Source organism: Trachypithecus francoisi, unplaced genomic scaffold (genome assembly GCF_009764315.1).
Source record: "Trachypithecus francoisi isolate TF-2019V2 unplaced genomic scaffold, Tfra_2.0 Lachesis_group14, whole genome shotgun sequence".
NCBI classification, from domain to species: Eukaryota; Metazoa; Chordata; class Mammalia; order Primates; family Cercopithecidae; genus Trachypithecus; species Trachypithecus francoisi.
In genome coordinates, this window is record NW_022681459.1 from 40,050,692 (window position 1) to 40,061,961 (window position 11,270).

An 11,270-nucleotide genomic window follows, 5' to 3' on the forward strand; every position below is an offset into this window, starting at 1 on the left:
TTACATCTGTTAGAATGATTAATATTTAAAAAATGAAAGGTAACAAGTGTTGAAGAGAAAATGGAACCCTAGTACACTGTTGGAGTGAATGTAAATTAGTACAGGCATTATGAAAAACAGCATGAAAATTAATCAAAAAACTAAAAATAGAATTACCATATGAGGTCAGGTGCAGTGGCTCACACCTTTACTCCCAGCACTTTGGGAGGCTGAGTTGGGAGGACTGCTTGAGCCTATAAGGTGGAGGCTGCAGTAAGCCGAGATCATGCCACTGCATTCCAGCCTGGGCAACAGAGCAATACTTTGTCTCGAAAAAAAAAAAAAATTACCACATGACCCAGCAATCCTACTTCTGGCAATATATCCAAGGAAATTGAAATCAGTATGTCCAAAGAGGTACCTGCACCCCCATATTTACTGCAGCATTATTCACAACAGCCAAGATAGGGAACGACCTAAGTGTCTATCAACAGATACATGGATAAAGTGTGTGCGTGTGTGTATATATATACACATATAACATATATATTTATTGTTTTAACTATAAGTTCTAGGGTACATGTGCACAACATGCAGATTTGTTACATATGTATACATGTGCCGTGTTGGTGTGCTGCACCCATTAACTCTTCCTTTACATTAAGTATTTCTTCTAATGCTATCCCTCCCCCGTCCCCCCACCCCACAACAGGCCCCTGTGTGTGATGTTCTCCGCCCTGTGTCCAAGTGTTCTCATTGTTCAGTTCCCACCTATGAGTGAGAACATGCGGTGTCTGGTTTTCTGTCCTTGCGATAGTTTGCTCAGAATGATGGTTTCCAGCTTCATCCATCATGTTCAGAGGACATGAACTAAACTGGCTAGCCATATGTAGAAAGCTGAAACTGGATCCCTTCCTTACACCTTACACAAAAATTAATTCAAGATGGATTAAAGACTTAAATGTTAGACCTAAAACCATAAAAACCCGAGAAGAAAAAACCTAGGTAATACCATTCAGGACATAGGCATGGGCAAGGACTTCATGACTAAAACACTAAAGTACATATTTTTTAAAGAAAATCTTCTTCAGTGATTTTCTTGTCTAGCTTTTCCATGCCTATTTTCAGCACGTTGCATTAACATGTACGTGGTGACTTAGCTTTCCGAAAAGAGCTATGGTATAATGAATATATGCCACTTGCCAGAAACCATGGTCAATACCATACATACCTCATTCCTAAGTGACCTATAAACATAGCAAGGCCGGCATCACCATGTCCATTTTATAGATGAAAAGACTGAGGCTTGGTGGTGCTAAGAGATAGGTCTAAAGCTACAAGTTTACCAAGTAACAAAGTCAATTTAATCATAAGCACATTCATTTCTTTGTTCACTTTTCAGATACAATGTTTAAAAACATGTCAAATGATTAAACACTTCCTATTTATTTTACTCTGAAATATAGTGATGTCCTTTGCCAGCTACTTAAAAATGTTTTGTCATTACTCTGAAGTATGAGTAACTAACTGGTGTGTTTGTTTTTGAGACAGGGTCTTACTCTCACTCAGGCTGAAGTGCAGTGGCATGATGTCAGCTCACTGCAACCTCTGCCTACCAGGCTCAAGTGATCCTCCTACCTCAGCCTCCCAAGTAGCTGGGATTACAGGCGCACATCACCAGGTCTGGCTGATTTTTTGTAGAGAGGAGGTTTTTGCCTTGTTGTCCAGACTGGTCTTGAACTCCTGAGTGCAAGCAATTTGCCCATCTTGGCTTCCAAAAGTGCTGGATTACAAGCATGAGCCATAGTACCCTGCCTACTGTTGTTTTTCGATAGCTTGTTTGCCCTCTTCTTCCCTTTCTTACCCTCCCTCTCCTGATGGTCTCCCTCCGCTTTATAGATACAGGGTAAGTGGCCTCAAGCCAGTACCTTGGACATTTACCTCTACTATATTTTGGGACAGGACATTATAACTAAATTTAATAAATATTTGAAACAAACATCAAGTTAAGATTTTGCTACAAGAAAGGTGGGTGGACGTATATTAATAGTTTGGGAGTAAATGTCAATCTTTACCTTCCTGAGGCCTTATATTCTTTTTTGTTTTTGTCCCGGTAGTTACTTTCTACATTATAAGTTTTTTTTCTTTTAAAATCTTTATTGTTGACAGGTTTTTCCACTTACATTATTTATCTCAGAGATCATAGGAGAGACTGTACCCTGTATTAGTTTTCTCTGGATGTGTAACCACCACAAACGTACTGGCTTAAACAACAAGTATTTATGATCTCAGTTCCTGTGTGGCACAGTTTCATCCTGTACTCAGGGTCTCGCAAGGCTCAGGCAAGATCTTGCCTGGGCCATGCTCTTCCCTGAAAATTCTACTAGAGAGAAACTAGCTTCCAAGCTTTTTCAGGTTATTAGCAGAAGTAACTTCCTTGAGGCTGTAGTTCCAAAGAGCTCAGCTTTTTGCCGCCTGTTGGCTAAAAGCTGCCCACAGTTCCTTGCCACGTGGGCATCCTCAACTTAGCAGTTTACTACATCAAGCCAGCAAAGAGGGTATGTGCCCCAGCCTCCTATGATGCAGTCCTAAATAATGTGGTCAAGGGAAGTCTTTGACAATATAATCAATGGAATCAGAGGAATCACATCACTTTTGCTGTATTCTCTGGGTTAAAAGTCACAGGTCCCACTCACATTGAAGAGGAAGGGATTTCACAAAATCATGGACACCAGGCACTTTGTATCTATCCAAGCCCTCATTTTACGGAACAACAGAAAGACCATAAAATGGAACTCTGAGAAATTATCATTCAACATACGAGTTTAGTTGCCAAGTCCTCAGGCTACTTTTAAAAATATAAACATATGTTCCAGTTTAGATATATGAACATTTCAACACTTTCCAGGAGTCCTTCTAAGATCACAAAGAAGGAATGTAACTTTATAGCTTAGGTGATATATAAAAAATGAAGATCAGATGTAACCAGAAACTGAGTTTTTTTTCTTTTCTTTTTTTTTTTTTTTTTGAGATGGAGTCTCACTCTGTTGCCCAGGCTGGAGTGTAGTGGCATGATCTCGGCTCACCACAACCTCCGCCTCCTGGGTTCAAGCGATTGTCCTGCCTCAGCCTCCCGAGTAGCTGGGACTACAGGTGCACACCACCACCTGTAAAATTAGCCTGGCTAATTTTTGTATTTTTAGCAGAGACAAGGTTTTGCTATGTTGGCCAGGCTGGTCTTGAACTCCTGACCTGGTGATCCGCCTGCCTCAGCCTCCCAAAGTGCTGGGATTACAGGCATGGCCAACTATGCCCGGCCCAGAAACTGAGTTTCCACTCTGGCAAGTTAAACATAAAAAGTTAGTATATCTCGGGCTGGGTGTGGTGGCTCACGCCTGCAATCCCAGCACTGTGGGAGGCTGAGGTGGGCGGATCACCTAAGGTCAGGAGTTTCAAGATTCCTGGCCAACATGGTGAAACCCCGTCTCTACTAAAAATACAAAAATCAGCTGGGCGTGGTGGCAGGCACCTGTAATCCCAGCTACTTGGGAGGCTGAGGTAGGAGAATCTCTTGAACCTGGGAGGCAGAGGTTATAGTTAGCCAACATCATGCCACTGCACTCCAGCCTGGACAAGAGCCAGACTCGGTCTTTAAAAAAAAAAAAAAAAAATTAGGTACATTTTGTAAAAACAAAAACATGTTTTTGCCTAAATGAATGTATATACTCTTTTCTAACTTGAATTTATTCCCTATTCTTAGCGTATGAACTTTTTAATAGACTTTAACTTCTAAACAGTGAATTGAAATTCTCAATACAGTGAATTCTATAGAAAAAAAGAACACTACATAAAATGATTATTGTTCATGTGTTAGTCAGTCATTTCTACAAATTACTGAAAGCAAAACTATTAGAAGGCAGGCCATAATTAAGGCAAGATCTCAAGAAGACTCCTAGTGCAGCCCTTCTTAATATTTTTTACTCCTGATTTTCATACTATTATTAATAATGATAAACCCCTCATTTTAAAATACTTGTACAAGGAAGCAGGACAAGTGAAATGATTTTGTAAATCCCAGCCAATCTCCAAGAGAATAATGATCATATTAAAAGTAATGGCAATGACATCACTCTGCATTAGTATAGAATAGTTTATGAAGCCCTTTTACATGCCCCAAACCAAACTTGATTTCCAGTGACAATATGTTAATATTACGCTTTATAGAGCTCTGAGCCACACACTGATTATTTGTTCATGTGTTAAGGTAAATGCAAGATTTTTCCCAGGAAAATCCTGGTCCCATGCCCAAGCACTCGCCTGATTCTCACATTTAATTACTTGGGCATATCTTGATTACTGTATCTTTGGTACTGCATTTTCGAAAGAGGGCATTCATTTTATCCACGGATAATGTTTATCATCAAAAAAAGAATCTACTCTTACTTTATTGCATAGATTGTCTGAAGTCCATGGCTCTTGTTAGAAAATTTACCCATATTTTAGTAAAATTTTTGTCATAAGACTGGGTAGAGCTAGGTGGGGCAAATTTGCCTCTGCTCCATGTGGGGTCAGCTTCCATGGCTCATTGGGAAGACTGAAGGGTTCATTTTCTTTTTTTTGAGACAAAGTCTTGCTCTTTCGCCCGCCTGTAGTGCAATGGCGCTATCTCAGTTCACTGCAACCTCTGCCTCTCCGGTTCGAGTGATTCTCCTGCCTCAGCCTCCAGAGTAGCTGGGATTACAGGCATGTGCCACCACGCCCGGTTAATTTTTTATATTTTTAGAAGAGATGGGGTTTCACCGTGTTAGCCAGGATGGTCTCGATCTGCTGACCTCGTGTTCCGCCCGCCTTGGCCTCCCAAAGTGCTGGGATTACAGGAGTGACCCACCGTGCCCGGCCTGTTATGGCTTTTTAAAAATAATTGGAAAGAGGTCCACATGGTAAGGGAGTGAGGTCTTCCACAACCAATCAACAAGGAGCTGAGTCTTCTCACCAATGGCCATGGGATGAGGCATCCTGGAAGTTGATTCACTTATAGCAAACTGTAAGACATTTTCAAAGTATTTTTTTTTTTTTTCTGACACAGAGTTTTGCTTGGGGGCCCAAGCTGGAGTGCAGTAGTGTGATCTTGGCTCACTGCAACCTCTGCCTCCCAGGTTCAAGCAATTCTCATGCCTCAGCCTCCCAAGAAGCTTGGATTACAGGCATGTGCCACCATGCCTGGTTAATTTTTTATTTATTTTATTTTTTTATTTTTAGTAGGGACAGGGTTTTTCCATGTTGGTCAGGCTGGTCTCAAACTCCTGGCTTAAGCAGTCTTCCTGCCTCAGCCTCCCCAAGTACTGTGATTACAGGTGTGAGTCACCATGCCCAGCCAGAAAGAGTAATTTACCACTAATCACCTCCTCCTCTTTCCTGTTACTATTGTCCAGCATTTTATTTTCACCTCAATTTTTCTATTGCCCAAGTTGGTTATCATCTATTGCCCAAGTTGGTTATACTCCTAAGGTTCTTATTCAGATTTACCTGTGTTTACCAGTTTCTTTACCCACTGCTATGCCAGTTACAAATTTACTGCCTCTCAGCTCCCAAACTCAGCTTGGTTGTCTTGTGTATTGATACTGGAGCTGGATCCTTTGTACTTGGATTTCTCCTTTACCAGCTGATACAATGCCATGTTATACTAGGTCAGTAAGGGAAAACAGGTTGACTGCAGAGGAAAGTGGCTTCTCTTTCTGGTTCCTGTGTTCTTCCATTCTTGTCTTCTTAGTCCTATTGGCAGCAGTGTGCATGCACCCTGCAACAAGTTTTGCTGACACTCTGGAGTGGGGCTTTCTACTTACCAATGTGAGCTCAGAATCCCTTGCTCTCTAGCCTTGCTTCTTGCATTTTCTTCTTCCTAGGATCAAATTCCTTCTCTTTCTTTTATTGTGTGGGTTATTATTATTATTATTTAGATGGAATTTTGCTCTTATTGCCCAGGCTGGACTGCAATGGTGCCATCTCGGCTCACCACAACCTCTGCCTCCCGGGTTCAAGTGATTCTCCTGCCTCAGCCTCCCGAGTAGCTGGAATTACAGGCATGTGCCACCACGCCCAGCTAATTTTGTATTTTTAGTAGAGACAGAGTTTCTCCATGTTGGTCAGGCTGGTCTTGAACTCCTGACCTCAGGTGACCCGCCTGCCTCAGCCTCCCAAAATGCTGGGATTACAGGCGTGAGCCACTGTGTCTGGCCTCTTTTATTGTTTTAAGGAGGGCTTATTAGTAGTAAATTCTGTCTTTGTTTAGCACTTGATCTTCAATGATGAACATGTCTTTCCTGAGCACCCACTTTTGAATGGTAATTTGGGTATAAAATTCTAGATTGGCAGTTAATTCCTCTCAAGACTTACAAGATACGATTCCACTCACTTTTGTCTTTTTTTTTTTTATGAAGTTTGCTTCTAGTTTAATTTCTTTATAAATAATCTGACTATCCTTTTACTGATTCTGCTGTCTTTAATGTTTGACAGTTTCACTGTTTTGTCTAGATGTGAATTTCTTATGTTTTCTGCTATCACTGTGTGTTCTGAATCTGAAAATGAGTTATTTTATTTCTAAAGTCAAGTCAGCCAGTATCACTTTAAATGCTTCCTCTTGTTCATTTTCCAGTTTTTCCTTCTGGTAATTTCTACCGACATATGCTGGACTTTTATATTCTATCCTACATACCTCTTAACCTTTTATATTTTTAAATTTTCATCTGTTTCTGCTATCTCTTGATAATGTCTTCAAATGTATTCTCTTTTTCTGTCTTTAATGGTTTTTTTTTTGGAGACGGAGTCTCGCTCTGTCGCCCAGGCTGGAGTGCAGTAGCCGGATCTCAGCTCACTGCAAGCTCTGCCTCCCGGGTTCATGCCATTCTCCTGCCTCAGCCTCCCGAGTAGCTGGGACTACAGGCGCCCGCCACCTCGCCCGGCTAGCTTTTTGTATTTTTTTTTTTTTTTTTTTGAGGTGGAGTCTCGCTCTGTAGCCCGGACTGGAGTGCAGTGGCCAGATCTCAGCTCACTGCAAGCTCCGCCTCCCGGGTTTACGCCATTCTCCTGCCTCAGCCTCCCGAGTAGCTGGGACTACAGGCACCCGCCACCTCGCCCAGCTAGTTTTTGTATTTTTAGTAGAGACGGGGTTTCACCGTGTTAGCCAGGATGGTCTCGATCTCCTGACCTCGTGATCCGCCCGTCTCGGCCTCCCAAAGTGCTGGGATTACAGGCTTGAGCCACTGGGCCCAGCCTATAATGGTTTTTTAATGTCAATTTTATCCTGTTCACTAAGTTAGTATTTCAATGATCTTTGTTTAATTCTGATATTAGAAAGTTGTGTCTAATCTTTAGTTTATCCTGTCCACTAGGTTTTATTATTTCAATTACAATATTTTTCATTCTGCATTTTTTTTTTGCCATCTGTTCTTCAGAATCTTGGTTTTTTTTTTTTTTTTTGAACTTTAAATCCTTATATTTGCCTTTACTTATGTAAAACTCTTGGTGGGTTATGTGTAAATCTGTTCGTTTGTCTATCTGCTGACTATCCCTCATGTGACTTGTTTACTCATGTGTTTTGTAATTGTGGATTGTGAAGTCATCTTAAGTGGGGCTTTTCTGTGGGAAGTTCTGGGGCCTAGGTTATGGCTATGCTTCTAGAGAGTGATACACTGTGCATCCTCCTAACACCTGAGTTGACACTGTCCTGGAACGAATTTAAATTGTCACCTGTAGTTTTCCACACTAAGTAATTTAAATTTTGGACTCAAAACCATGGCAAGATGTATTTCCAGGGTTTCAATTTGGTAAGATAAACTTTAATTAAAAAAAAAAATCCAGATTCTAGAGACCTTTTCTGTGAGAATAGTTTTTTAGTTGGATCTAGATAGGCAGAAAAACTTAAGCTGCTAGTAACTGTCAACTTTAATAACTCACCCACCCCCATCCTCGAATGCCACAATATCACCTCAACTATCTACTTCTATTTATTTTTTGTATTTGTAAATTTTCTTTTCACATTGTATGGTATAGCTGCATGATAATTTATTTAAACCTTTATTTATAAGCTTTCAGATTATTTTAATTTTTCTATTTTAATACACAGTATTTCTATGAAAATTCTCATAGGTATTGAGTATTGTGGATATTATTTAGGATAGAGTATAAAGGTTAGATAACTAATCTAGTATCAATCTTCCAGGACCTGTGAAAATTTTCAGGTTGTATGAAATTTTGTCCAGCAGCATTCAGCACCACAGGGAAGGCAAATACTTGGAATCAACCAGGTTGGGTTTTTCTCTTCAGAAGAGTAAAATAAAGGAAAGAGTCAGTGTGGTTAGGCTCGGTGTTGTGGCTCATGCCTGTAATCCCAGCACTTTGGGAGACTGAGGCAGGAAGACTGCTTGAGCTCAGGAGTTTGAGACCAGCCTGGGAAATATGCTGAAACCCTGTCTCTACTAAAAATACAAAAATTAGCCAGGTGTGGTGGCAGGGGCCTGTAGACCCAGCTACTTGGAGGGCTGAGGTGGGAGGATCACTTGAGCCCAGGAGGTCGAGGCTACAGTGAGCTGAAATTGCACCAGTGCACTCCAGCCTGGGTGACAAAGTCAGACCCTGTTATGAAAGAAAAAAGAAAAGAATAAAAGGGGTGAGTTGGAGGCCCCAGCGAAGTGGGAGCAGTTTAGTGATTATACTCTAAGGACAGGAGGCAGTGGCCAGAACAGCATGTAAGTGGGATAACTCTTGGGTAATGAAAAGGACTAGAATGTAGGTGATGGACTTTGGTGACAAAATGCAAACTATGCATAAAACAAGGAGAGTTAATGTTCAGAATATGTGAGAAAACTTTCACAATAACTCCAAGGAAAGACTTAGGTTTTCACTACAAAGAAATGCTAAGTGCTGAGGTGACAGATCTACTAAATACCCTGATTTGACTATTGCTCAACGCACACATGTAGAGAAACATCACACTGTATCCTACAAATATCCACAACAATCACATATCAATTAAAATAAAACTTCTAAAATACGCAAAACTTCTTAAAAGTAAACAAACAAACAAAAATCAGGAAAAGCAGAGGCCATGGAATGAAACCAGGTCATTTAAATGGACGTTCAAGTCAGTCAGGATGAACTCAAGTATAAGACTTTAGGAGAAGTGTGAAAGTTTTCACTGAAAATCTCCAAGAGATCTGAAGGTGGCAGTGCCAGGGAACTAGCAGTGGGGGTGGGTAGCACATGTTTCTAAGAGCAAGAGATTTTCTACAGGGAAGAGAGAAATAATGATTCCCAAGGAATTCGAAGGAGCAAGGAGACTCTATAAACCACATTCCCACCTGAAGTACTTTAAGTACTTTGGAGTTTGAGAGAATGTGTAATCTCTACTCGACATCCAAGGGAAGCAATGCCCTCAAGGGAAATCCAGGTTACAGTTACAGCCAGGAGATGCAAGGAACTGTCAATGATAGAGCAGCCAAAGGAAATCAGGACATTGGCTTGTCATACAGCTGGACTTCCAGAGACGACAACTGAATATTTTGTGCAGGGTGGGAGGAAAGGGTTGCTGGACCAAGGGAGAGAATTCAGAATATAGTGATAAGAATGCAGGAGAGAATAGGAGAACAAAGGGGCTTAGGGTTTGGATAGTGATCACAGAAACTAGGAATGTTCAGCAGAGAGGGTTGCTCCATCAGACAAAAGAATGGAGAAGTGTGCAGGGGCCTTTTTAGGCATCCCACATGGAATCAGATATCTCAGCAAGAAAGTTTAAATCTAATCATTAGGTGTCCAGGAGTGGGCAGTCCTCCTGCCAGCATTGGCCCTATGTTTATGGTTCCCGTTAAGAGTACAGGGGCACAGGGACCAAGAGGTTACTACAGAAAGTCAAGTTGTGCTCTGAAGAGCCCCCTGCAGGACCCTGTGTAGAGAGACAGGAGGCCGCTGGGCAGCACTCTGGGCTATTTTGTGCTCCCTCCCACCTGCCCCTCCTTTTGGCCCAAGTTCTAGTCCCACTTGCTTTGTCACCCCCTCCTATGGCAGCTTCCTCTCTGGTCTTCAGTGTCCTCATTGATACAGTGAACACAGCATCTCTCTTCTAATCACATATATTCATACAGCGATATAAATGATGTGAAAGTACTTTGAAAAATGTAAGTGAAAGACTGGGGCACTGACTTCTTCCCATTTTCCCAAGTCCTGCTTCAGAACCACTCTCCTAGACCCCAAGCCCCTAACTCCTTCTTGGCCCTTTAATCAAACTTTGCCTACTGAGGGGCATAACTATATGGTATCCCCAGAACAGGAACTAATATTACAGCCCCCATTTCTTCTCTTTGCTATTTGCCATGATACTCTTAAACCTAGAGACTGGGATCCTCTCCCTAGACCAAAAGGGAGGGGCACATAGGCATCATAATGGGCATTCAGACATGGTATGATGCGAGGGGTGGCCATGAGATAAATGCTGGAGTAGGTCTGGGCAACACCCCAGTTACTCATTTGGACTCACCGGGACAAGTGATTAACTAGAATTCTCAATGAAGAAATGACAAGAAGGCTCCCTCCCTCCAATTTCTGAGTTTCCACCCCGCCCGATACCCAGTTTGATTCCACACCCTCCTAATCCATCCCGCCCTTGTAATCCAACCCACTCTCCTAAGGCAACCCACTTACCCCCTCTTTTTCCTCAATCTGCCAGGACTCTTTCTCCTCTCCAGATGTATGTAGATTTTTCAGTTTTCTGCTCTCACTGTTATCCCACTGTGGCTCACGCCTGCCCTCCCCACTACCCTACCCTAAAACTCTTCCTGCCCTGCTCCTCTGCTAGTCATTACAGACTATCTATTTGCCAATGCCGTGGTCCCACAACTCTTTCTGGCAACTTCTCTGTCTATGCCGCTAGCCCTCTTAGCCCTGCTTGCCAAAGCTGTGGTTCCAGACCTCTTTCCTGTGACTCCCCTATCTATCCACCTACTCCTCCTCCTAGCCCTGCTTGCCAATGCTGTGGTCCCAGAATTCCTTCCTGTCACTCCCCTGTCTATCCCCCTACTCCTCATCCTAGCCCTACTTCTTCCCAATACTCTAGTCCCAGAACTCTTTCCTGTGACTCCTCTATCTATTCCTTTACTACTTCTTCTAGCTCTGTTTGCGAATGCTGTGGTCCCTGAACTTTTTCCTGTTACTCCCCTATCAATCCCCCTACTCCTCCTTGTAGCCCTCCTTTTTTTTTTTTTTTTTTTGAGACGGAGTCTCACTCTGTCGCCGGGGCTGGA